Source organism: Diceros bicornis, chromosome 38, assembly GCF_020826845.1.
Source record: "Diceros bicornis minor isolate mBicDic1 chromosome 38, mDicBic1.mat.cur, whole genome shotgun sequence".
Lineage (NCBI taxonomy): Eukaryota > Metazoa > Chordata > Mammalia > Perissodactyla > Rhinocerotidae > Diceros > Diceros bicornis.
In genome coordinates, this window is record NC_080777.1 from 386,004 (window position 1) to 407,072 (window position 21,069).

The 21,069-nt window shown below is 49.6% G+C and overlaps 1 long non-coding RNA gene and 1 pseudogene across 1 annotated transcript; one reads left to right on the top strand and one right to left on the bottom strand.

The window, feature by feature from the left end:
* Positions 1-18: 18 nt before the first annotated feature.
* LOC131399352 (uncharacterized) lies at positions 19-14,229 on the bottom strand. The gene is made up of 8 exons (XR_009217115.1): positions 12,199-14,229; positions 10,041-10,167; positions 8,832-8,926; positions 3,234-3,326; positions 2,811-2,919; positions 2,287-2,466; positions 690-737; positions 19-98 (listed from the first exon to the last, which is right to left on the bottom strand). It is a non-coding gene; the product is annotated as an uncharacterized LOC131399352 (long non-coding RNA).
* A 2,618-nt stretch (positions 14,230-16,847) lies between these two features.
* On the top strand, positions 16,848-20,294 carry LOC131399351 (peroxynitrite isomerase THAP4-like; annotated as a pseudogene).
* The last annotated feature ends 775 nt before the right edge of the window (positions 20,295-21,069 follow it).

The window sequence follows — 21,069 nt, forward strand, 5'->3', positions numbered from 1 at the left end:
TGGTCCTGTGGTCTGTAATCCTGGTCGGAATATGGAAAGATGCATTCAGATGTAGAAAGACTATGAGGGAATCCCAGGGAATGTATTGTGGACAGGACCTGCGAATGGTGTCTACTGTGACTCTCTGACTCTCAGACTAGAACTGAGGCCCAGGGATGGTGTCTGCTTCATTCATTGAGTTATGCCAAGGTCTCAAAAAGTCTTGCATGTAGTAGGTGCTTAATATATGTTGTTGAATGAACGAACTCCAACGGAAACCATTGCAGATACCTGAGTTGGCCTGGGCCCCTCTGCTGCCCAGAGCTCCCTAATGGCTACACCAAGGACAAGGGCCAGGACCAGCTGGATGGAATCTCAAACTCCTTGACAGGGTGCTCCCCACGTGCTTTTCAAACTCAGAGAGGCCACATCCCAGTGATGGGTGAGGCAGACTACTTTTCATGGGGGAGAGAGAAATAATCACCACGAACAACCACAGCAGGTCCCACAGCCCTTTCTGCTGAGCCAGGCACCAGGTAAGCACCTGCCATGGCGGACCCCATGATTTCCTAAATTAACCCTATGAGGTTCATCTTCTTACCACCTCACTTTTCAAAAGAGCAAAGTGAAGCTCAGAGATGTGTTGACATTCCCCAGACACACAGCAGGCAGGAGATTCCCCACTGTGCTGTGGAGGGGGCGGCACTCACCTGTGGGACAGCTGGTCCAGGACTTGGGTAGTGATGAAGGCCTGGTACCTGCATGGGAAAGTGTAGATGCAGGAGATGTTTTTACCTGGGAAGGCTGGTACCAGGGACTCTACTACCTCCTCCATTGTGCCTGCCTTGGGGTTCAGCATCCTGCTGGCCTCATCAAGGAACAGGATTGACTCCTTTTCACACTGAGTGGACAAGGAGGGATATATCATCAGTGGAATCACCACAAGCCACCAGGAGGATCAGGATCTGGAGCTCAGACCAGCAACTCCCATCCATTCAAGAACTTGGGCAAGAGGAAGGACATGAGTGCCCACACAGAAAAAGGTTCTAGGATTTAAAAGCATCATTTGACTTTGGCAGGAATGATAAACGACTGGTACCTTCAAGGCTTTGTATTAGCTGAGAAACAATAGCACCTCCCTGTGTTAATAGCCTGTATTAAGAGCATTATCCCAGTGAGTCATTAACAAACCTCTCCACTACAGATATTGGGAAACAGAGGGTTAGGGATTTCAAGTGGCTGCTGAAGATCACACAGGTCAGAACTGAGAAGTGCCCATAGCATGGGCTGCATGGCACTCCCTCTCAACTACCTGAGCCCTGGTCTGCTCCTGACATGGAGGAGAAGGCTCTGGGGAAACCACATTCCTGGGAGGACCCCAGGGGAGTCACCGGATTCCTGTCTGGGTTCTGGGTCCACCCCAGTCATCTCAGGGCCCTGGTTATGGAGGACCCTCTGCGCCCACACTTACCCCAGACCACTATTGGCCCCCATTGGTCACCTGATGCATGTGCCCCTTGTATAAGTAGACCGAGTTGAACCCATCAACCAGCACCTTGAGAATGTCCTGAGTGGAGCTCTTCAAAGGCAGAGCCCAGGACCAGGCCAGTAGGCATCAGGGGCCTTCCACTCAATTGGTAATCCTATGTTATGGCAGAACCTGCAAACTAACACAGTCTATGAGGACACACTTAAGATGTTCCCTGCACTGCTCCTGAAACGGAAACACAACTGAATCATGTGAAGGTCCAACAACGTTGAAAAGCTGAATCACTGTGGTAAATGATCTCCTTTAAGGGATATTATGAAGCCACATAAAGCCACAGCTCCTGACTTGACAGGGCTACAATGATTTGATGTGTTCTGTGTGATCACAAGTTGCAGAGAAACGTATAGAATCAAGTAATCCCACCCCTTCCTTGGTGTACAAGTCACCCTGTCAAGGGTGACAATCTGGAAGGCTTGGAGAAAGTCTGCAAGGACAGTGGAGTTGAGTGCTCTGCAGGAGGCCTAGCTGGGCAGTTAAAACGAAACCGTACAAAATGCTAAGATACTCATGGCCTCCTGAAAAGTGAAAACGACATTAAATACTTTCTCTACTAGTCCAACAAATTTGTGAAGAGAGTATTTCTACTCCACCACATACTGGGTGGGTTGTGTGTGGAGGTCCGGATTCCTTCGGGAGCCCGCCTGTGGACGCTCAAGTGGGAAAGCCCTGGGAAGGACCCAGGTTTGAATCTGGGTTCTGGGCCCAACCTGATCATCTTGGGTTCTTGGCTTTGGAGACCTCTCTGCACCCACTCTCACCTCAGATCAGTACTGGATGGTGTTGGTGGCCTGGTGCACCTGCCCCTTGTCTAGGGAGTTGTAGTAGTTGAGCCCATCTGCCAGTTCCTTGATGATGTCTTGAGTGGAGTTCTCCAAAGAATGTCCTGGAACCAGGCCAGGAGGAATCAGGAGACTGACTGGACATTGCCGCTGGGGAAACTGCCAAGAGAAATTATTTTTCTGAGTGCCAGTAGAGAGGGGAATCTGCAAAGAACTCTGGTCAGGAAGGGAACGAGACGAAACCTCCAGGGCTCAGGTCACACATGAGTAGAGGAGCTCACTTTCTCATGCTGCCAGGCATGACTTGGGGTATGAACATGACAGACCCCCCCAGGCTTCCAACACCTAACAACCTGCTCCTGCCGAGGAAGGACATGCCCCTCATCCCCTGCCTTCCCCCATCAACACACACACGATGAGGGGCTGGGTGTGTGGGGCTGCTCAGATTGGATCACAGTTGTGGCCCACCCTGCACTGGCCTGCGCTGGGCTGCCCTGTGTTACCTTTGGGTGCCTCCTGCCAAACGGCCAGCGGCATCAGGGATGAGGGCTGAGCCAATGTCTACAGCAACAGAAAAGTCTCTGATTCTGCGCTTTCCTTAGCCTAGAGCCTCTGAAAGTTGAGACACAATAGCAGAATATCTTGTTCTCTGGAATGTCTCTGGTAAAGTGAACTGGATAGGGGGCTGTGGGAACATGGTGACCAGAGTTCTAAGTTCTGTTGGGGCCCATCATCAAGGAAGTGAGGTCCCTTTTTCAAGATTCCATTACCTGATCCCTTCATTCAAACAGACTTACCCAAAGCCACCTCCCTCCCACCCCAGGCTGTTACTGCTCACCCTCCTCCCCATGTCATCTCCTTAACTGTACACAATGAGCCAGGAAAGACCTAGCCACAGCTCCCTGGAAGTGTAATGAAGATCCTACCTTTGATGAGACAGAGCTGAATTCAGACCTCCGTACCAGTTTTCTGTCCTGGAAAACTCATTGTGCCTCTCAGGTCTTCCCCAGTCTCCCAACCTGCACAATGGGGATCAGGATAGAATCTACTTCCTAGGGACGTCATCAGTTTTATATAAGATAATATCTATAACACCTGTGGCCTGGTGTCACATGTATCTAAATCACAAACTTAGAGATGGAAGAATTACCAGAAAGGGTGGGATGTAGCATGGAACACCACTCAAAACAGGCCTAGGTTCCAGGAATGTGACATTGAAACAGTCACTTTCAACTTGGCCTCCTTTGAATGTCAGAACCATGAGGGGGTTAATAAATGAAACTCAGACACTGTTGTCCTCTGGATTAAAACCTTTCAATTGTTTCCTGTTATATTTAGAATGAGACCAAATGCCCCATCTCGGCCCATGAGGTGGGCAGCCTCCACAGTGGTACCCAGTGACTCCGCCCATGGTATACAGATCCCTTCCACATCCCTTTGTTACCCCTGAGTGGTGAGCGACTGGCTTCTGACCAATAGAATACAGCCAGTGAGAATGGGTGCCATGTCTGAGTTTTAAAGACAGAAAGTCTCACCCTCTCTTGTGTTCTGCCTTTCTCTGTGTCTCTGTGTTTCTCTGTCTCTATCTCTGTCATATCCCTGAACCAGGGAAAAAGCACAGATGTTCTGAGCTGCCCTATGTAGAGGCCCACATAGGAGAGAACCGAGGCAGTGGCCAACCCAAGACAGAAAGGAACTCACGCTCTGAGTCCAATCTACAACATGAATCCACTGAGTGAACTTGGGAGCAAATCTTCTGCCAGTCAAGCCTCAGTTGAGGCTGCAGCCCCAGCATGTGAAACATTTTGAGCAGAGGAACCAAGCTAATCTGTGCCTGGATTCCTCATCCACAAAACTTGTGGGATATAAAACATCTGTAGTTTTAAGATGCAAGGTATTGGGGCAATGTTTTCAGAAAGAAAGGGATAACTAACAGTCTGCTAGGCCCCAAGATCTGGCCCTGCCCTCCTCCCTTTGCTCCTCTCTCTTCCCAGGCTCCCTCCAGCCACACCTCCTCTGGTCAAACTCATTTCTCCATGAGAATCACCACACTAGTGGTGCCTTCTCCCTGATACACTGCTCCCAGACTAGCAGAGGGCTGGCTCCTTCTTGTCATTCTGGTCCCAGTAAACATCACCCCAGTGAGGCCTTTCCGACCCTCCTACCCAGTGACTGCCAACCCCTCTATCACAACACTTTGTTTTGAGTAGCACTTCCTCTCTTCTTTCATATGTCTTGCCCCTATGCTTTTGTCCTTCTCTCCTCCAGACTGAAAGCTCCTGGAAGACAGAGATCACCTGGCCATTTTCAGCACTGAACTGGAACCCTCCAAGGCATCTGGCACAGGATGAGTTCTCAGAGCATAATCTCTAAATAAATAAAAGAGGAGATCTTGGAGCTCTTCTTCCTGCATCTCACCAGCTCATTCTGTAGACATGACCACTAATAATAGGAGATGCATGCTGTTTCTGAGGCAGGGGCATGGCCAGAATGACCTCTGCCTGACTCTTCCTGCTCCGGTTGGTGCAGCAAACCTCAGCAGGCACCACTAAAAGAGGAGGCTGCCTGCCCCCTGGTGGCCAGCACTAGCACTGCAGAATCAGGTGGTAACCTTTCTTCAGGTGACCTCAAGGCAGAGGCTCTCTGAGTCCCAGGGGTAAAGGAGCAGGACCTCCAGGGTTTCAGGGCTGTGGAAGGGATCTCAGAGGACACTCTTGCCCCGTTTGCCTCTCCCCTTTGTGGTGTCTAGTGCTCAGCCTGGGCAATAATTCCCCCTACTTCCAAATGAGGACCCTGAGGATCCAACTATGAGTGGTCTTGTTCCTGGACCCTCAACTCTCAGTCCCTGTCTCTGCCTCATTCTGCCCTACTGCAAGTCTTCATTCCCCAAACTCCTCTCTGCCCTGAAGGACCTTCAGGGAGTGGAAAGCATTTACCCATGTCCTCAGAGCACAGTGGGTCATTGGTAGAGAACCAAGGTCTACAGACCTTTCAAGCATGCAGAACCCTTGGGGTCAGCCACTGCAAGGGCCCAATTTACGGAGAAGGAAACAGACCTTCTCTCCTGTCATCCCTGTCTATACTGGGGGATGGAGTGTGCTCGGCCCAGTTCCAGGAGCCCAGCGTGGTGGACTACAGGACCCCAGTCTCTGTCCTCTGGAGACTACTATGGAGATGGCCCCTGCCCAGGCAGGACTGTGGGAAATTTGAGGATCACCCTCGTGCTACGGACCTCTGGACATGTTGCCAGGAGACTGGATGCCCCTACTCCATTGCAGAGCTGCTTCCAACCTCTTTCTCCTCTTTCCCTTGTCACTTACAGGGTGTCTGCTTGTCTTATCCACCCTCCAATGAGCCTCAACTGTGAAGCTGGCTTCTATTTGTGCTTGCCTGTGTGCTTGTGGGGATGCAGAGAGAAAAATGGCCCAAATTGGGAGGGGTTGGGTAGGGTTCACCAGGATCTTAAGGGCTCTCATTTCCACAGTAAACATGATTGGAGGAGTTGGGTCTTGGCCTAGCAAGTCATTTTTCCCACTTTTCTTCTTGACTCTGCCCACATACTGTGCTCTGGGCCAGTCCCTGCCTCTTTCTGGGTCTCAGTTTCCCAATTATACAAAAAGGAGTTGAATACAGAACTTCATAAGCACGTGCACAGCAGGACATGTCAGGATCCATCGACACTGGATGGGGTGTCGGAGTGGGCAGGCTCGAGCAGGCACAGGTGCACAGGCCTCCTAACACAGGCAGATGCTGGTGGACATGGATCAGGAGCAGCCAGGTCTCCTGTGGAGGACCCAGCGCTCACCAGCAGCCACATGCAGGCCCCAGGACAGTGCGTGCACCTGAGCCCTGCCTTGTGTCTGGCATATGCACCAGCTGTTCTGCTCATAAAGTGAGTTCTTTGTGATCTCCCAAATGCAGCCTGTGAGTGCCCCACATATTCTGGAGCCCCCGTGGGCACCCCCAGTGCAGTCAGGCGGGTCCTCAGGGTGCCGCACTCAGTGGGCCTGCAGAGCCTGGAGAGGACGGAATCATTTTCCATTCTCCCCTCAACTATCATTCTGAATTTGACAATTTTGTCATAGTATGACTGAGCCTGAACATATTTTCACACATTTATATATCTTTTTCTGTGAACTGTGGGTTCACGTCTTTTGCCAATTTTTCTACTGAATGTGTATTCTTTTTCTTACCAATTTCCAGGAACTTTTTACATAACAGGGAAATAAGCCCTCTTGTGATATGAATGGCAAATATTTCTTCCCAGTTTATGATTTCTTTTTTATTGTGATGTTTTGGTTTGGTTCAGTTTGGGTTTTTTTGTAGTGTTTTTGTTTCTTTTGCTATGTGTTGTTAAGATGTCACTTCTCCCCTAACTGATCTCTAGATTCATACAATTACAATAAAGTATCTCAGCAGATATCTTGTGGACATTGACTATCCAGTTTCAAAATTTCCATATAAATCCAAGTGGCCACATATAGTCAAGACAATCTTGAAGGAGAACAAGCTTGGAGGGCTTCCACTCCAGACATGAAGCCCCAGTATAAAGCCCCCTCATCAGGGCAATGTGCTGTCCGAGTGCAAGGACAGCCTCGAGGAGAAGTAGAAAGACTAGAGAGTCCTCCTGAGACCCCCACATACGGACATCTGTATGTGACAGAAGAGGCAGGCCAAGCATGGGGAGAAGAGTGTCTCCTCAGTAAATGGCCCAGGGGCACTGGTTATCCATATGGGAAGAAATGCATCTTGACTCCTACCTCACACCATAAACAAAAGTCAATTCCAGGTGGAGTTTACATCCAAATGTCAACGTTTAAAACGACATTTGTAGTTGATAACACATGAGAATATTTTCATGACTTTGGGGCAGGCAAAGATTTCTTAGATAGGTCACATGGTACACTAAACATAAAGATGAAAATTAATAAATTAGACCTTATTACAATTAAGAACTTCTCTTCAACAAAAGACACCTTCAAGAGAGCAAGAAGGGAAGAACACAATGGGAATAAACACTTCCTGTATTTTTCCTGGAAAAAGCCTCATCTAGGACTAACTCCCATAAATTATTAAGAAAAAAGACAGACAATCTACCGGGAAAACTGGGCAAAAGATTTGACTGGGCATTTCACAAAAAAGATAACCAAATGGCCAACAAGTCTTTGAAAATGTGCACATCATTATTACTCATCAGGAAAATGCAAATTAAAACCATGATGTGACACCAATACACAATGACTAAAATAAAAACAACCGACAATACCAAGTGTTAGTGAGGATAGAGAGTAGCTGGGACTTCATACACTGAAGAGGGTGTCAATTGGTACAACCACTTTCAAAAACTGTGTTAGGATCTCCTTAAGATGGATTTACACATACTGTATGACCTCAAAATTCTCTCAGGGAAATACCCAATAGAAATGCCTATATATGATCACCATTGCAAAAGAATGTTCAGAGCAGCATTATTTGCTAATTCTCTAAACTTGAAACAACCCAGATGTGCATCAATAATAGAAAGGATAAATAAAACAGGTTACCCTTTTTATAATGGTATACTGTACAGAAATAAAAATGAACTACAGCCACATTCATAAACGTTTAAAATTCACAAACATAATGAAAGAAGCCTGACATAAAAATGTACATTCTCTATGATTTCATTTAAATAAAGTTCAAAAACAAGCAAAAATAAAGATCTAATAAAGAAGTGAGAATATCTGTTACTCTTGGGGAAGAGGGCAGTGACTTGGGATGGGTTCACGAGGGGGTCCTGGAGAGTCTTTTCTATTTCTTGTAGGTTCTGGTTACCAGGTGTGTCCCCTTTGGATACCTCATTAAGCTACACACTTATGATTTCCATACTTTTATGTATGCTATGGCTTCACACACATATCCAATCAGTTGGATCCAGAATTTTTTTTTTTTGATTAGTCTCACGGCCAGATAGCACATTGGCATGTGCAAGATATTCTTGCAGATATCTGGTACAGATATCATTTCCTGGTTTTTAAGGTCACTTTTCTTGCCTGAAGTAATTGAAAAAAATAAATTTCTAGAGAGGCATTAGGGAACCAAAATGTTGTAAAGCACACAAGGCAATTGGGAGTATGTTTCAAATACTGACCCTTACACAGGGAAAGAATGTGAAATGGAGGAATTCACCAGTGAGTATAATCATGTCTTAGGGCACTGCCAATTACAAAACGTTTTCAAGATTGAAGAGAAAATTAAGATGGGATTTTGGTAAGGTTATGAGAGAAGAAATCATCAAAGGGAAGAGACGAGGGCACAGTTCACATCATGAAACTTTTACTCCAGTGAGGACATAAACTTTAAATAAAGAGAAATTCATAAATGTTAGGAATAATGACACCACTGAGAATTTTTTCCCCACTGGCTTCTCATACTTTTCTGAAAAGACCATCGATTTAAGAAAAGCTGCAGTTGACATTACCAAGGTCCTGTTCCCTCACTGACCAGACTTCTCCTCAGAGTGAACACACATGCCTGGAGCTTACCCAGCCTCAGGCCTTGTAGGAATCCTCTTTCTTCCCTCCACAACTCCTCTTCTTGCTGCAGTGGGAAATTACATCTGATTTGCAGAATTGCCACCCTGTTCATGGAGAAAACGTACACGAATTTTGAACTCTTTGTTAGTATATACATATTCTTCAAGTCCAGGACAGGATACCAACGAACAACAAAGCAAGTATTGAAAAAAACCTTGTAGATCCTTGAGCAGAGCAGGAAGAACACCCAAAGCACTGAGGAACTCTTGTTGTGGAAGTGCACGAGCAAGCTCACAGAGCCAAGATGCTCAGTGTTTTCAACAAGGGAGGAATTAAATGTTTCTAGTCAATGTTTCTTCATATAAAATTTTATTTTCAAGGCTGGCCCTATGGCCTAGTGGTTAAGTTCAACACATTCTGCTTTGGGGGCCTAGGTTCAGTTTCCTGGCATGGACCTACACCACTCATCAGCGACCATGCTGTGGTGGCAACTCACATACAAAACAGAGGAAGACTGGCAACAGATGTTAGCTTAGAGCTAATCTTCCTCAGCAAAAAAATATATATATAGTTTAAAAAGCATTCCAATAAACAGAAGCTCCACCAGAACAATCTAAGTTTATGTTGCTTGCTATTTTTTCTACCATGGTCTCAAACTGCAGGCTTAGTGCTTACAACAGAATAATTACTTAAGAAATATTTAATCTTATTGTTATTTTAAAAAAATCCATTGGGACTGGCCCGGTGGCATAGCGGTCAGCTACGCGCGCTCCGCTGCTGGCAGCCCGGGTTCAGATCCCAGGCGCACACCGACGCACCACTTGTCAGGCCATGTTGTGGTGGCATCCCACATAAAGTAGAGGAAGACGGGCATGGATGTTAGCTCAGGGCCAGTCTTCCTCAGCAAAATGAGGAGGACTGGCATGGATGTTAGCTCAGGGCTGATCTTCCCCACCAAAAAAAAAAAATCCATTGAGTTTCCAGCACCGTTCTGAGTCCTGGAGATAGAGCAGCAACAAGGACATGAAGCTGTGGTCAGGAAGACTATATTCTAGTGGAGGGACATAGTATATGTCTGTAAATTGATAAATAAACAGATTACCTTCACATAGTTGTAAGTGCTATCAAAGAATATGAATGAGGCTGGGAGGGGAGGGTGATATGTGGACACTGTTCTGGATACTTGTTGAATAAATAAACCAGTGTTGACAGACTCACACACAGAGACGAGATGACCAGTGTTCTCCAGCATCACATCTCTGTACAGCTTCCTCTGGGATGTGTCCACCAAGGCCCACTCTTCCTGGGGGAAGTACACAACCGCACGCTTGAAGGTCACTGATTCCTAAAACGTTATGGACATTCTGGTTCAGACAGGGGCATCTCTACCAAGGTCCAGGGTGGAGAGTTGACATGATAGTGCAGGGGAAAGGTCTAGGCTGTAGGTCTAGAAAGCTCAAATCCTGTTTGGGGTTCCAGCCAAATTCTTCCCTGTCCTGATCTGGCCTGTGATTTTCATGCATCATCACAAAGATATATACAGTATGTACACGCCCTTAATACATATTAGCTTCTATAAAGGAATATCACATGATGTGCAGTGTGAAATAACCCAGACATTTCCCCAAAACATGGTAAATCTCACTTCCAGACTGGTATACATAATATAGTATATTATTATTAGTTTTCATCTTGAGAATACATAACTAGATTCTCCTTCTTAACAATTTCAAGTAAATTACAGACTCATCACAAAGCAAGCAATACCCATTGCCTGTGACCTATAACTGTGATTATAAGTAAACATTTCCCCTTCATGAACCTTATATTTCTCCTCTGTGAAATAGTTTAACAACCTGTTACAAATGTTGACAGATCCAATGAGCCAATTTGCAAAGTACCTCCTTTAAACAAACACTCAATACACATAAGTAATCGGTGTATTATTATTTAAAGGTGGAGAATGACGAAGCAATGCCGACCACTCTGCAGAACTGAAAAGACTTAACAGAGATCATTGATCGGCAGGTGCAGCCTCTCTCTCTTATCTCTACATATTTCCTGTGTTCACTATGAGGTAGAAGGACTGATGGTCCAGAAACGCAATCCAAGAGCCCCTGATCATTCTATACAGAAAGATGGCCCTAGCCTGACCCATCCTACAATGAGGTTTCCATTGTCAATTTTCTCTGCGACCTCCAAGCATCAGTTACCATTGTCTCGCTTGTAGTTTAATCCTATCCATCTGCTAACGGGTAACAGAAGCCTCTCAACTGTATACGGTCACTCCAGTGCCCCCAAAATGGCCACAGAATCTGATGTTTACTCCGTCTTCTACACTCCTTCTCCTCAACACACCGCAAAAATTAAGAAAATACTCTCCATGTATTGGGTTCAGTTTTCAAATCTGATCAAAAGTTAATAACAAAGAGACAAACTGGGTTTTGGGAAGGGAGGTAAGGAGAATTTTAGTTATTCTTTTTTTAAGCTATAAAAATGTTCAAGGGCCAGCCCTGTGGCTTAGTGGTTAAGTGTGCGCACTCCGCTACTGGCGGCCCGGGTTCGGATCCGGGCGCGCACCGACGCACCGCTTCTCCGGCCATGCTGAGGCCATGGCCCACATACAGCAACTAGAAGGATGTGCAACTATGACATACAACTATCTACTGGGGCTTTGGGGAATAAGAGGAGGAGGATTGGCAATAGATGTTAGCTCAGAGCCGGTCTTCCTCAACAAAAAGAGGAGGATTAGTACGATTAGTACAAATGTTAGCTCAGGGCTGATCTTCCTCACACACACAAAAAAAATGTTCAAGTATTTTTTTATAAAACTTTATTAAATTTAACATTGGTGAAAATAAATAAATGAACCCTCTTTGCTCTCTCTGGTCCAATGCTATCTTCAGCCCACCACCTCAATGCTGCACAGCCTCCACCCCAGCCCCTGTGGCACTGGATTGACTGAACTCACTTGATGAACTATCTGTCCCCTACTGGAATTGAACCTTTACTCTTCCTCATCTCTACACCTGTGTTAACTACATGCCTAAGGCCACTGTAGCCACTAACATAGTTAATGAGTTATTTCTCCACCAAAGCTATGGGCTGGATGAGAAAAAAAGGAAAAAGAAAACAATTATTCACTCTTCTCAGCAAGGACATCCTTAATGGAGAATTGACTAAGTCAGTGTAAATGCAGGAAGGAGATTATTTATTTATCAGTCTGGGACCTGCCATAAGCCTCCCAGAATCCTAGTGAAACATAACACACCAATATTTCATGGGTGCACTTAGAAGATCCAGGCCAACAGGAGAAACCTACCCATCTGCTGTAACAGAACTATCAATTCAGGAGTAAGAGCAAGCTCCTACTCACCTGTGGTTGCATTCTCAAGAGCTCAACTGCCCCTTCTTCCTTAGACTTCTCCACAAGGGACAGTCTGATAACTAAGCAGACAAAGCTGAGGAAACAAAAAAAAAGCCATGAAATTCCAGTCTTTTCCACCACTTGTACATACACCAGTCATGACATCCTAAACATTCACATGGCAGGGGATCTGCCTGCTCAAACCACGCTTGCCTGAAGAACGACCTAAGACAAACAGGCGAACAGTCTCTCTTCCTAGGGTCACAGTGAGAAGGCTTCAGCTATTGAGGATCATAAGATACTAATATCCTCATTTTACAGATAACAAATTGAAAGTCATAGGGTTTTACAGTTTTACACTTTCATAAGACCTGGTAGAGGTATTATTTAATTCCTTCCCTGATGCCAAATCCTAGAAGAATCTGACTTACGTTATATGGAGATTCTTGTATCCAAAGGCAAGGGCATCATTATAGGATTTCTGATTTAATACTTCTTGGTTAGACGCATGAGCATTTCTTCTTCAATACCTACATTAGCCACTAGTGGTTCACGCCCTCCCCCTGTTCTCTCCATCAATTCACATTTTTAAGCCCAAGAAACTCAAAATGTTATTTCTCATACAGGGAATAAAATTACAAAGTGCTAAGGGAAACCAGGGAAACAGTGCAGCACAGGGCTGCACTGTTCAATCGATACAGGAATCCAAAGGAAAGAAGCACAAATATTGGAATCAGCACAGATATGTAGCCTGCTTCCCACAGGACAGAAAGAAAGCCACATTCAGAAAGTTAAACACATTCCAGTTTCTCCTTGTGGAGACGGAAGCCCCGGAGTGGGTCAGTCCCTGGCGCAGGAGGGTAGAGACACCTGAGCAGCCACAGGAATGGACTCTGGGAGCTCACACACCCTCCTCTGCCTGGGGAGTAAGAGAAGGGATCCCTCTCTCAGCCTCCACTCTCACAAGTGAGGAGACTCTCAGCAGGATGCAGTTTAACGTTGTGACCCAAATGAACCCCGAATTCATACACCCTAGTCCAGATAGAACTCCTGACTTTCACAGACTTTCCCAATGTGCACAAATTACACTCTGCAGGCACCTACAGTGTGGGTGCAAAACTCCACCCTACGTGTAGACACAGGCCCAAGGGGAGCACAGAACAACCTCAGGAAGGGCAGCAACCCCCACCCCCTGTGCAGGTGCCTTCCCAGCTTTCCAGGGCTCTGTAGCTTCTCTCAGCAGAAAGGCTCCTTCTGTGGTGGGTATGAACAGGGAGGACACCCAGGAAGAACGTATGGGCCCTCAAGTACTTCCCTGTGCAGACTCAAGGGGGTCTTAGTTTAGAGACCCTGACCCCAGGCCTCTGCTCCCAATCATGTTGCTTTGGACCACAGTGATCTTGTAAATGGCACAACCCAGTGTTTGAAGAATACAGCAAATTCTCACAAACCCACGGTTTACGTGAAAGGAGGGAAGAAAGTTGTAAAGCATTTTTCTAGTTCAACAAGAAAAGCCACATGTATTTATTACTTTCAGAAAATAATATTAATTATTATTTCCATGGAAAGACACTGTTTTATAAACAATTAGTCACACTTAACACTTTTGCTGTTCAACTGTAAGCCTGGGAATTCCATTTGAAAACACCCCACCCCAAAGAACAGAACAGAACAGGACTACACACGCTCAGGGGAGGCAGAAACGGAAAGAAGAATTTTTAACACATTCAATGTAATACTAGTATATTTTCTTTTTTTCTGAAATTTACCTATTTCTTGCCTCTTTGGAAATATTTTATACTGTTTTTCAAGCTCTACTGATTATATAAATTTTAACTTTTGAAAACCTGAGGCTCAACTAAGTGAGTAAATCTTTTCAAGGTGACAAACCCAGGGAAGGGCAGTGCTGACAGGCTAGAACACCCAAGAAAGTTTGCACAGAGGAACCTCCACTCCAAGGCCTTCCCATAGGATGTCTGTGCCAGGAAAGAGCCTGGGAGGGGCACAGGGACTTCACATGACGGATTCAAGGTGGTCATTCTCTGCTCTCCACTCGTGGAACAGAGTCACAGATAAAATATAAATCTCACAGTCAACTCAAGCCAAAACCGAACTCCCAACAGCTCCCCACCAAGCAGGACTCCCCCAGTCTCCCCAGCTGAGTCTCTTATTTCTTAGCTCAGGCCATAAACTCAGCACCAACTTCAACTCCTACCACCCCAGCCCCACCCCTCACCACTTCCCATCTGTACATGGTCCTACTGTCTCGACATCCAAACACACCCAGAATTCAACCTCCTCTCCCCACCCTGACCTAAGCCTCCCAGGCCTCTTGCCTGCCTTGTTGCAACAGCCTCCTAACTGGTCTCCTTGCTTCTGCCCCAGCTCCTCTGTGGTATATTCTCAACTGAAAAGCCAGATCGAGTCTGCTAAACATATGTCCGGCCATGTTACTCCTCCTCTCAAAACCTTCCAAGGGTCACCATCTCATTCAGAATAAATAAACGCCTGAGACCTCACTATGACCAACAAGGCCCCACGATTGGGCTCAAGTCACCACTCTGCCTTCAGCTCCTGCTGCCCTCACCGGCTGTACCCTGGCCACACTGGCCTCCTTGCTGCTCCCAGAGCAGGCCACTTGCCCTTCCCCCCGCACTGCTTTGGGCCTTGTTCAAAACCTACCTCTGCGATGAGACCTTTCCTGCCCCTCCTGGCTACAACTCCACCCCCCTCCAGCCTGGCACACATCACTCTCCCACATGAGCCAGACCATTGTCACATCCAGAACGTCACCCAGGGCATGCTTTTTGTGTTTTGTTCACTTCTCTGGCCCCAGGGTCTAGAACAACGAGTGACGCAAACCTTGCACTCAATAAGAAATGTAGCTTAATGAACGGATGACTATAAAAACAACCAGGAACTGCCTAACACTTGGGCAAGGAAGGCCGAATCTGTAAGAACACCAGGGCCCAGGGGAGGCTGGTCCATTTATCAGCCCTAAAAGGACGTAGAGCATCATGTTAGAAAGAAAACTCCCCACCACATCCTACAAATAGCATACATGTTTTTATCAGCATCAACTGAGGCCTTCGAATGCCAACACCTTTTCTACTTTGAAGCAGCCTTCAGTGTCCCATTACCAGTCATCACGCGCCTACTCCTAACTTTAACATGATGACTTTCACATCTAAAGTAATATGACTGACATTAAACTGTGTTTTCTACCTTAACCAAATATCTCTTGGGAATGGTCGTAGGTATGCAAGCAGTAATAACCTGAGAACAGATGGAGAAGTAAACAATTCTACTCCTCCCCCCACCCCGTGCCCCCAGCAAACAGTACCACACTGTCTGATTCTTTCTTTTTTAAACAAACTTCACCAGAAACACAGCTGCTGAACATGCTCCTTTGGAAGTCAGGACCACTGTTTCCTCCAGCCACCCAACACATTTAAGTGACCAGACGCCACAAGCCATTGAAATATTGCCTACGTGTCTACCGTACAGTTCCCAAACTGAGATTTCAGTAAACTTATATTGCAGCTGCCAGGAAAAGAAAAAGGAAGCAAAAACAATGCCATCCACGACGACAGGTGGAATTAAACCAAATGAAAGTCTTCCTTTACAGATGCAGGGATACTTGAAAGCAAATCACTCCTTACAAGGAATGAGGGAACTAAAATTGCTGTGGGAAAAAGAGGGCTGATGTACAAATGCTTCCAAGGCAACTTGCAAAAATCCAAAATATCTTGCCAGCAAAAATTAAGGAACTGTCCCCTCTGGAGCAGAAGCATGCTAGGATTGGCCAAAGCACCAACACCCCACCCCGCCCCCCGAACACATTGTATTAGGACCCCAAGAAGTTAAGCCTCCAGAGATGGATTCTCTTTTCCACCACAGAAAAAGAAGCTTGAATGATCTATCAGTCACTGAAATAATAATAACAAAAACATGCGTGTGTTGTGAGCGTGGGGGTAGGTTCCTCCCCTCCAGCCTACAACATAACCTCACAGGAGCTACAGACCTTCCATTTCTTCACTCCTGGCGGGGAAGGAAAAAGCTTCCCAAGAACCGGCGCCCCTGCCCCCCCCCCCCCCCCCGTGCCCCTCCCCGTCGCCCCACTGCCCCTCCCGCCCCGGCGGCCGTGGGCCTGTCAGGGCGCCGCCCCTCCCCTCCCCTCCCCGACGCCCAGCTGCCCATCCCGCCGCGGCGGCCCTGGGCCTGTCAGGGCGCCGCCCCCCACTCCCCTCCCCGACGCCCAGCTGCCCATGCCGCCCCCGCCCCGCCCAGCACCGCCCCACCCGCCCCCGCCCCCGCCCCGCCCAGCGCTACCCCTCCCGCCCCTCCCGCCCCAGCGGCCGTTGGGCCTGTCAGGCCGGCGCCCGAGTGCCGGGGGCGGACGGCAAGAGCCCCCAGACCCGCAGGGACCGGGCTGTCAGACACCCCGTTCTCACCACGGGCGCCGCCCTGGCCTGCTCCGCCCGAGGCCCCGCTCCGCCCCGCGGCCCCGCCCCAAACCGCGCCGGCCAGTCCCGGCGGCCGAGGGCTCAGGCGAGCGCAGCCTCCCACGCCGCCGGGCGCAGGCGCGCCCTCACCCGCGTCCCTCTTCCCGAGGCCCCGGAGAATGAGCGCCACGCGACGGGCAGCCGCTGGGGCCAATCGGCCGAGAGACGCGGGCGGGGCCGGAAGTGCGTCTGTCGCCATCTTGGCGTACGGTGGGGCCCCGCGAGGAGGGCCGCTCGCGCTCTCGGCTGCCCCCGCCGTCTGGGTCGTTCGCTCCGAACACCGCAGCAGCGACCCATCGGGGCAGCGGAATAGACGCGTTTGGGCAGCACGACCCTAGGACGGCAACGGCAGCTGGCCTTTTGCCCAGGCCCCCCGGACGCGGCCATCTTGCTTAAGGACGGGCGGGCGCGCGCCGCCATCTTGCTGTCCTGCGGACCGCGGGGACCGTCTCCCACGTCCCACAGAGTGTCGCCCCGAACTTCTGCCCTCTAGCGGTCCCGCTCTGGGGCGGCGAGGAGGGGGCCGGAGCATGGCGGCGCGACAGCCTGAGGCCCGGGATGGTGATCTCTGCGCGGCCGCGAACTGCTCCCACCGCCGGGCAACAGGAGAAACCGCCGTCTCCTTCCACAGGTAACCGGCCGCCGCCGCCCGGTCGGCCCCCCACGTGGTCCAGCCCGAGGCAGGCGGCAGTTTGTGCTCGGGGCCGGTCCGGGGGGTGAGTGGGCGCCCTGTGGCCTTGGTCTGTGCCACCGTCTCTGCTCCGGGCACCTCGGGCCACCGCGGCCACCCCACGGCCACCGGCGCCCACCTTATGGCCTCCACCACCCTCTCACCCCCACCCCGCGGCCACCCTGCTCTCCACTGATTCGGGCTGGGGCCAACAATGTCGAGAAACAGGGTATTCTGGAAACACTCTTCCTTAGGTCACTATCTTGCATTTGCTGTGACTTTGCTGCTCTTTTGATGGCAGGGAGCCTGCCTTGATCTCTGCAATCAGAAATGATCAGGAATGCGGCTGAGCAAACGCAGCATCTAGCTTGTACCTGCTAGATGGACACGCCTCCCAGACGCTCTGTTGCTAGAAGGGTCCTGGCAGTGCAGGGAAAGGTGGCTTTGCGGTGGAGGTGAGTCCTGGAGAGGCTTCTGACAGCATCCTGGGCAGAGCAGGTCACCGCCCGCTTCTCACGGGGAGACTGACCCTGTGGACTGGGACTCTGCATCTGACAGCATCCTGAGTGGAGCAGGGCACAGCCCACTCCTGATGGGGAGGCTTACCCTGGGGACTCGGGGAAGGGGCTCCTCTCTCCACCTCCTCCTTGGGCTCCCACAGCGGGGTGAGGGGTTTGCCTTCCCCATGGCCTGGCTCCCTTCATGAGGGCTTCTGGAATTCAGCCAGTTCAGGAGTCCTTTCCTGCGGACTCCGCACTGGAGGTCCCAGAACAGTGCACTGAAGACATTCTACTTTGAAAACCTCCTGGCAGATCCTTTTGTTTCATGTTGCAGGTTGTTGAAGTTTGAAAGACCTGAATGCCACTGTTGTCTGTAGTCTTATTGAAAGTTTACAGTGGTTTGTTCTAAGTCGGAAGTTGTTACAATCTATCCAGAGAATTAGTAACATGAGCTTGTTTCAGAGGTCAGCCACCATGCTTTCTTGACGGTTTCCTTCAGAGCCTGTCTCAAAAGTTTTGTACTGTTTTTGAGAATGAGGCAAAGCACTGCAGAGAAGGTTGCTCTTGGCATGTGTCATGGTCTAACGTGGTCTGGGGGCAAAGGAGGTGGGGGTCCTTTGGTAACTAGTCACAAAGCATTGAGAAAGGTTAGAAGGTCATGTTGCTTGGAACTCCCTGAGGAGCTGTTATCCACCTGGTCTGGTCCACAGCTGCCTCAGGGGGGCTAGATGACCTCAGGTGGAGCAGACAGCCCTTGGGAGAGACTCCCCACCCCACCATGTGCACAGTTTGGTCTAAATAGAGATTTTACCTTAATGAGGAGAAAAGATTATGAAGTGTCTTGGTCAGTATTTTGCAGGGGCTGGTTGCTTTGTACAGGCAGCAGCTTTCCTCCTGATAGTGGAAGGACAGGAGGAACACAGATCCACAGCTCTTGGGGCTGACCTCCTCTTGGCGGTGGTCCCGCATCCTCAGCTGCTTGAGCAGAGCTGGGGCCAGTAGCCCTGCTGAGTGCCTGGGAGGCTCTGCTGGCTGGCACCTGGCCTGGCCTTGAAATAGGGGGACCAACCCTCCCCATTTTAGCGCCCAAAGTCCTGCATCCCAGGGACAGCAGGAGGGTTGGGCAGCCATGAGCTTCTAGGAACTATTTCCGAGGCTTCCTGAAGCCTTTCCTGTTGTCTTGATGCCATCCTGTGCTATCTGCCCGAGTGTCTGTGTCCCGACAGGGCACTTACCACAGCCTGGAAGGAGGTCCTCACCTTCCTTCCTTCTCTGCCCTACAGACGGTGAGCTCCTTAAGGTGACAGTGGGTCTTTCATCTTTCTATTCCAGTAATAACTTGCAAGCAAAAGGGGTTCTTTATTTTGTGAGGGAGATCAGCCCTGAGCTAACATCCATGCCAATCCTCCTCTTTTTGCTGGGGAAAACTGGCTGTGAGCTAACATCCGTGCTCCTTTATCCTCTACTTTAACGTGGGATGCCGCCACAGCATGGCCTGACAAGCAGTGTGTCGTTGCCTACCGGGGATCCGAACCTGGGCCGCCAGCAGCGGAGCGGGCGCACTTAACCGCTACGCCATGGGGCTGGCCCCAGAAGGGGTTCTTTAAATCTTTACTAAATGTTTAAATGGGCAAAGTCGATACAGCTGTGAGTGCAAAAACTTGTTTTGCTTTTATAGTTGTTCATTTTAGGGGGAGGCATTTAATTATTTCTTTCTAATTACTTTGTCATTTATCCTGCAGGTTCCCCATAAAGGACTCAAAATGTCTGATCCAGTGGTTAAAAGCTGTTCACAGGGATAATTGAACACCTCTCTGCCGCCAAGCATTCTTTTCTCCGTAGTGAACATTTCACCAAAAAAACTTCTCAGAAAGGCTGGAGAATCGGTACTACGTGCTCAAGCCCACGGCCATGCCCTCCATCTTCCACCTGACTGAGAAGAGGGGGAGCTGGAGGCCCTGGGCACCCCAGGAAAAAGGACACCAGGAAGGCCGCCGGGGGCCTGAGGGAACATGCTAGCAAAGGAGATGGGAAAAGAGCTGCAGGTTCATCGTGGTTCTCGAGGGAAAACCTGAGGGCCCAGCCAGAGTCCGACAAGCTGAAGCAAGCCACTCTGCAGGGTGAACTCACACCCAGCGCCGCCCAGGATGCCACCAGTCAGGAGCGGGCACAGTCTCTGGAAGGAACTCCAGGAGACAGTGGCCTCCACAGCGTCAGGCAGCCAGGGAGACGCAAACACGTCTGCTGTAGATGCTGGCGATCTCCACCGGGGCCTGCTAGGTAAGAGTGGCATTTCCGTGGGTGACTTTACCCCTAGGATCTGGGGGGTGTGCAGATTCATTGGCTGGCTTCCTTCTTACAGTTTCTCCTCCAAGCACACTCGAGAGAGGCCATCTGTCCCCTGAAAGCCTGTCGAGCAAAGGAGGCTGAAGAGAGATGTCCCAGCTGCAGCGGGACCAGCCTGGGGCCTGACGAGGGTTTGGCCCAGAACCCCCAAGTTCATCATTCACAATGATGCCTCAGAAGCCATCCCAGAGCCCCTCCACCCTTCAAAGATGTCACCCCGAAGCCAGCCGCAGAAGCTGTGCAGGGCGAGCACAGCGACACCGGCCCCACGTCCCTCAGCGGGGTCATCCTGTCAGTGCTGGGGACCCAAGAACTCCTCGACTCGCTGCACTCCTACTGCTTCTGTTCCCGGGGGAACAGGAGCACGGGTGAAGCCTGCGGGAGCAGGTGGATAGAACGGCGAGCTGAAGAGGGGCAGCTGCCGACAGCCAGGTGCATATGCTGCAGGAGGAGCTGGGCGAGCTAAAGGGAAGGGGCTCCCTGCCTGAGCAGCCTGCTGCCCCCAGCCAAGGTCAGTCCCGGGGCTCAGGGCTCCCCCACTACCTGCTTATCATGAGGGGTTTCCTGCTCTGCAGCAGACGGCCCCTGAGCACTTCTGTGTGCAGCATGCCTGCTGCTGTCCTGGGAGAAGGCTCTGCTGGAAGCCGTCCCTCGCAGACAGGGAGCCCAGTTTGCAGAGCTTACCCCGCTCGCTCTAGGGCATTCGAGAGGCAGCGGTAGCTGTGGGGGTTTGGCCGGTGGGAAAGAAGGCATTACAGGTCAGCTGGGAAAGCCAGACCTACCCAATGAACGGGGCCTGGACAGTTGGTGTGTTTTCCACTTGAACAGGAGCAAGTCAGCTTCTGTTGCGTCCCTCACA